The sequence below is a fragment of the Crinia signifera genome, chromosome 2 (genome assembly GCF_055691185.1).
Source record: "Crinia signifera chromosome 2, ASM5569118v1, whole genome shotgun sequence".
In the NCBI taxonomy this organism is placed as follows: Eukaryota; Metazoa; Chordata; class Amphibia; order Anura; family Myobatrachidae; genus Crinia; species Crinia signifera.
In genome coordinates, this window is record NC_139218.1 from 398127839 (window position 1) to 398133262 (window position 5424).

A 5424-nucleotide genomic window follows, 5' to 3' on the forward strand; every position below is an offset into this window, starting at 1 on the left:
CGGGCAGAGCAGGCCCTAAGCGACACAGTGACTTACAGCTGAGTACAATAGAGGACAGGTACGGGCAGAGCAGGCCCTAAGCGACACAGTGACTTACAGCTGAGTACAATAGAGGACAGGTACGGGCAGAGCAGGCCCTAAGCGACACAGTGACTTACAGCTGAGTACAATAGAGGACAGGTACGGGCTGAGCAGGCCCTCAGCGACACAGTGACTTACAGCTGAGTACAATAGAGGACAGGTACGGGCAGAGCAGGCCCTCAGCGACACAGTGACCTACAGCTGAGTACAATAGAGGACAGGTACGGGCTGAGCAGGCCCTCAGCGACACAGTGACTTACAGCTGAGTACAATAGAGGACAGGTACGGGCTGAGCAGGCCCTAAGCGACACAGTGACTTACAGCTGAGTACAATAGAGGACAGGTACGGGCAGAGCAGGCCCTAAGAAACACAGTGACTTACAGCTGAGTACAATAGAGGACAGGTACGGGCAGAGCAGGCCCTCAGCGACACAGTGACTTACAGCTGAGTACAATAGAGGACAGGTACGGGCTGAGCAGGCCCTAAGCGACACAGTGACTTGCAGCTGAGTACAATAGAGGACAGGTACCGGCTGAGCAGGCCCTAAGCGACACAGTGACTTACAGCTGAGTACAATAGAGGACAGGTACGGGCTGAGCAGGCCCTCAGCGATACAGTGACTTACAGCTGAGTACAATAGAGGACAGGCACGGGCTGAGCAGGCCCTCAGCGACACAGTGACTTACAGCTGAGTACAATAGAGGACAGGTACAGGCTGAGCAGGCCCTAAGCGACACAGTGACTTACAGCTGAGTACCATAGAGGACAGGCACGGGCTGAGCAGGCCCTCAGCGACACAGTGACTTACAGCTGAGTACAATAGAGGACAGGTACAGGCTGAGCAGGCCCTAAGCGACACAGTGACTTACAGCTGAGTACAATAGAGGACAGGTACGGGCTGAGCAGGCCCTCAGCGACACAGTGACTTACAGCTGAGTACAATAGAGGACAGGTACAGGCTGAGCAGGCCCTAAGCGACACAGTGACTTACAGCTGAGTACAATAGAGGACAGGTACGGGCAGAGCAGGCCCTCAGCGACACAGTGACTTACAGCTGAGTACAATAGAGGACAGGTACGGGCTGAGCAGGCCCTAAGCGACACAGTGACTTACAGCTGAGTACAATAGAGGACAGGTACGGGCTGAGCAGGCCCTAAGCGACACAGTGACTTACAGCTGAGTACAATAGAGGACAGGTACGGGCTGAGCAGGCCCTAAGCGACACAGTGACTTACAGCTGAGTACAATAGAGGACAGGTACGGGCTGAGCAGGCCCTAAGCGATGTCATGCCCTAGGCAAGATTTTAGTTGGTAGCCCCTAGAAGATAATTGAAAACAGCCAACAGCGAGCCCCCACCAGCCGCTGGAGGGATACATGAGGCGCTCGCGCATCCCCTTCCACCGGAGCTCCCCACTGGTCCCCAAGGATCACCCCCATAACCCCACCCATCTCCCTGAAGCGGAGGCGGGCAGGGTTCGCGTCCCCCATCGCCCAGATACTGGGACGTGTGTGCGTGAGAGACACCCGTGTGTCCCAGTCAGATGGAGAGCCATCTCCCCAGCGGGGGCATTCTGGCGAGCTCTGGCGCTGGATGACAGGCCCTCCATCCATCCTTTTCAGACCCCCGCTATCCATGCCAGCCCGAAGCGTGGTGAGCACAGCGATGCATGGGAAGAACTAATAGGGGTATATATATATATATATATAACGCAGCAGATTCCGTTACAGTGTCTTATATAGCGTAGCAGATTCCGTTACAGCGTCTTATATAGCGCAGCAGATTCCGTTACAGCGTCTTATATAGCGCAGCAGATTCCGTTACAATTTCTTATATAGTGCAGCAGATTCCGTTACAGCGTCTTATATAGCGCAGCAGATTTCGTTACAGTGTCTTATATAGCGTAGCAGATTCCGTTACAGCGTCTTATATAGCGCAGCAGATTCCGTTACAGCGTCTTATATAGCGCAGCAGATACCGTTACAGTGTCTTATATAGCGCAGCAGATTCCGTTACAGTTACTTATATAGTGCAGCAGATTCCGCTAGTGTCTTATATAGTGCAGCAGATTCCGCTACAGTGTCTTATATAGCGCAGCAGATTCCGTTACAGTGTATTATATAGCACAGCAGATTCCGTTACAGCGTCTTATATAGCGCAGCAGATTCCGTTACAGCGTCTTATATAGCGCAGTAGATTCCATTACAGTGTCTTATATAGCGCAACAGATTCCGTTACAGTGTCTTATATAGCGCAGCAGATTCCATTGCGGTGTCTTATATAGCGCAGCAGATTCCGTTACAGTGTCTTATATAGCGCAGCAGATTCCATTGCAGTGTCTTATATAGCACAGCAGATTCCGTTACAGTGTCTTATATAGTGCAGCAGATTCCATTGCAGTGTCTTATTTAGTGTAATCTCAGCCTCGCCCTGTGTGGAGAATGTGACCTAACTGGTTTCTGAGACTTTCACTTTCATTTCCCTCTTCTGCTGCCAGCGATGGCGTCTGCTGATCTGAGACAGGAGCTGGACTGTTCCATCTGCCTGAGCATTTATACAGATCCTGTAACCCTGAGATGTGGCCACAACTTCTGCCGGGTCTGTATTGATCGTGTGCTGGATACACAGGAGGGGGCTGGAGCTTATAGGTGTCCTGAGTGCAGAGCAGAGTGTCAGGAGCGTCCTGCACTGATACGGAACATTCCTCTGTGTAACATAGTGGGGAGGTTCCTGTCTGCTCGGCCAGATCAGGAGGAGACCGGGATCTTCTGCACTCACTGTATTCACTCTCCTGTACCTGCTGCTAAATCCTGTCTGCTGTGTGAGGCTCATCTGTGTGATAATCACCTGAGAGTACACAGCAAGGCAGCAGAACACGTCTTATGTGACCCCACCACTGCCCTGGGGAACAGGAAATGCTCCGTCCATAAGAAGGTCCTGGAGTATTACTGCACTGAGGATGCTGCCTGTATCTGTGTGTCCTGCAGTTTGGCTGGAGAACATCGGGGACACCGGGTGGAGATGCTGGGTGAGGCCTCAGAGAAGAAGAAGGAGAAGCTGAGAGATGTTCTGCAGAAACTGACCAGGAAGAGAGCGGAGACTGAGAATAGAGTGCAGAGACTGCAGGAACGCAGGAGAGAAGATCAGAGAAAAGCAGTGGGTGTAAGAGAGACAGTCACTGCCCTGTTTAGAGACATCAGGAGACAGCTGGAAGACCTGGAGAAGAGAGTCCTGAGTGAGATCTCCAGGCAGGAACAGCGCGTTTCACTCTCAGTCTCTGATCTGATCCAGCAGCTGGAAATAAAGAAGGACGAGCTGTCCGGGAAGATGCGTCACATTGAGGAGCTGTGTAACATGTCTGACCCAGTGATTGTCTTACAGGAACCGGACACCGGGGACTTGTGTGACACTGAGGACACAGAGAGACATGATAACCAGGTCCGTGGTGCAGGAGGTCTGGATGTGGGGCTCATCTCAAAGACATTGCACACATTATCTGATATAATAACAGGGATAAATACAGGGATCTATGTGCAGGAACCTACAGACATATTACTGGATGTAACCACAGCTGCTAATAATATACAGATATCAGGTGACAGGAAAACTGCATCATGGTCAGATATAAACCAGAATCGCCCAGTAACACCAGAGAGATTTCAGTATTTTCAGGTAATCAGCACCAGGGGATTCTCCTCAGGGCGACATTACTGGGAGGTGGATGTCAGTAAGTCAGTGAGGTGGATGGTGGGGATGTGTTATCCCAGTATAGACAGGAGAGGAGAGCAGTCACTCATTGGATATAATAACAAGTCCTGGTGTCTGTATAGGGGTAACAGTCAGTACTTAGTGATACATGACAGTACAGTGATCCAGTTACCTGGTAATATCCCCTATGACAGAGTGAGGATATACCTGGATTATGGGGCAGGACAGATGTCCTTTTATTCTCTGTGTGACCCCATCAGACACTTACACACCTGCACCACCACCCTCACTGAGCCCCTCCATGCTGCATTACGTGTATGGGATGGGTGTGTAACTATATGTGGGGGAGTCAGGAGCTGGGAGACATTACCATAGGAAATCTACCCAGAGACTGGTGACATCACAGGAAGGGGAATCTGATTGGGGGGACATTAAGCACATGGTTTATGGCTTAGCCCCTCCCCCTGTGTGACCAGGTGACCAATGTGCCTGGAGTTGTTCCAGTATTGGTGTGCTAGATACTGTCATTATAAATATATGTTTATGTGAGATTTCTCTGCCTCTGGCTCACTCATAGCTGTGATTGGCTGCAATATCTATCACCCAGCATGCACCCTATTACAGCAGTCAGTGTTACACTTTCACCTATTGGCTGTAATGGACACAGAGGGTGAATGGGGAGTTATGTAAATAATGCTGCTTTCCCACTGCAGACCAGTTTAAAGTACTGGTAATCTAAATGGTATTTAAAACGGTATTAGCATTCCCACTGCAGCAGATTACCGTTTTAAATACCATTTAAGTACCATTCCCATTGCAGTGAACTGTGTAAAATGTAGAGTGCCTAACCCACCCCCCCCCCAGTGTAAAGAGTGCCTAACCCCCCCGAAACCTGCCCTGTGCCCTGTGCCCCCACCTCCCCTCCCCTTGTACTTACCTGCACGGGGATGCAGGGCAGTGGGGAGGCAGCGGGGGTACATACAGGGTCCATGCGGGGTCCAGGCAGTCCCAGTGCCTGATGAGAACTAGTACTTCTCACTTTGCGCATATGTAATGAGTGCACGTGCATAATAATGAGCCGCTCATTTCGTATGCGCATATGTTATGAGAGGCTCATTATTATGCACATGCACTCATTACACATGCACAAAGTGAGAACTACTAGGTCTCATCAGGCACTGGGACTGCCTGGAGGCTAAATAACGTTTAAGAGGCATTCCCACTGCCCCTTAAACGTTATTTTAACGTGTAGGACTCTGCTTTAAAACGGGTTGAAATACCATTTAGCTTTAAATGGTATTTCAACTCTGGCACTTTCCCACTGCAGCCTTAAAACTGTAAATTGTGCTGAAAATCTGCAATTTACCGTTTTTTTAGCTGCAGTGGGAAAGGGGCATAAATCTCCACCTACTGGGAATTGTAATATGAGTGAGTGTTCCTTACATAACACAGGACAGGATGTACTACAGCTCCCAGTGTTGGGATGGGACAAAGTTATATTTCCACACAAGTTGAAGATTTCAAGTTAATAAACAATATATATATTCAGTATACGTATCCAAGGACTTATCAATGTGACATAAGCTACTATCACCTGTTGTCATCAATCAAAGACTACCAGCTCAATCTATTCTG

The 5424-nt window shown here is 49.7% G+C and overlaps 1 pseudogene; it reads left to right on the forward strand.

The window, feature by feature from the left end:
* Window positions 1-2580: 2580 nt before the first annotated feature.
* Window positions 2581-4816, forward strand: LOC146058293 (E3 ubiquitin-protein ligase TRIM11-like; annotated as a pseudogene).
* Window positions 4817-5424: the final 608 nt, after the last annotated feature.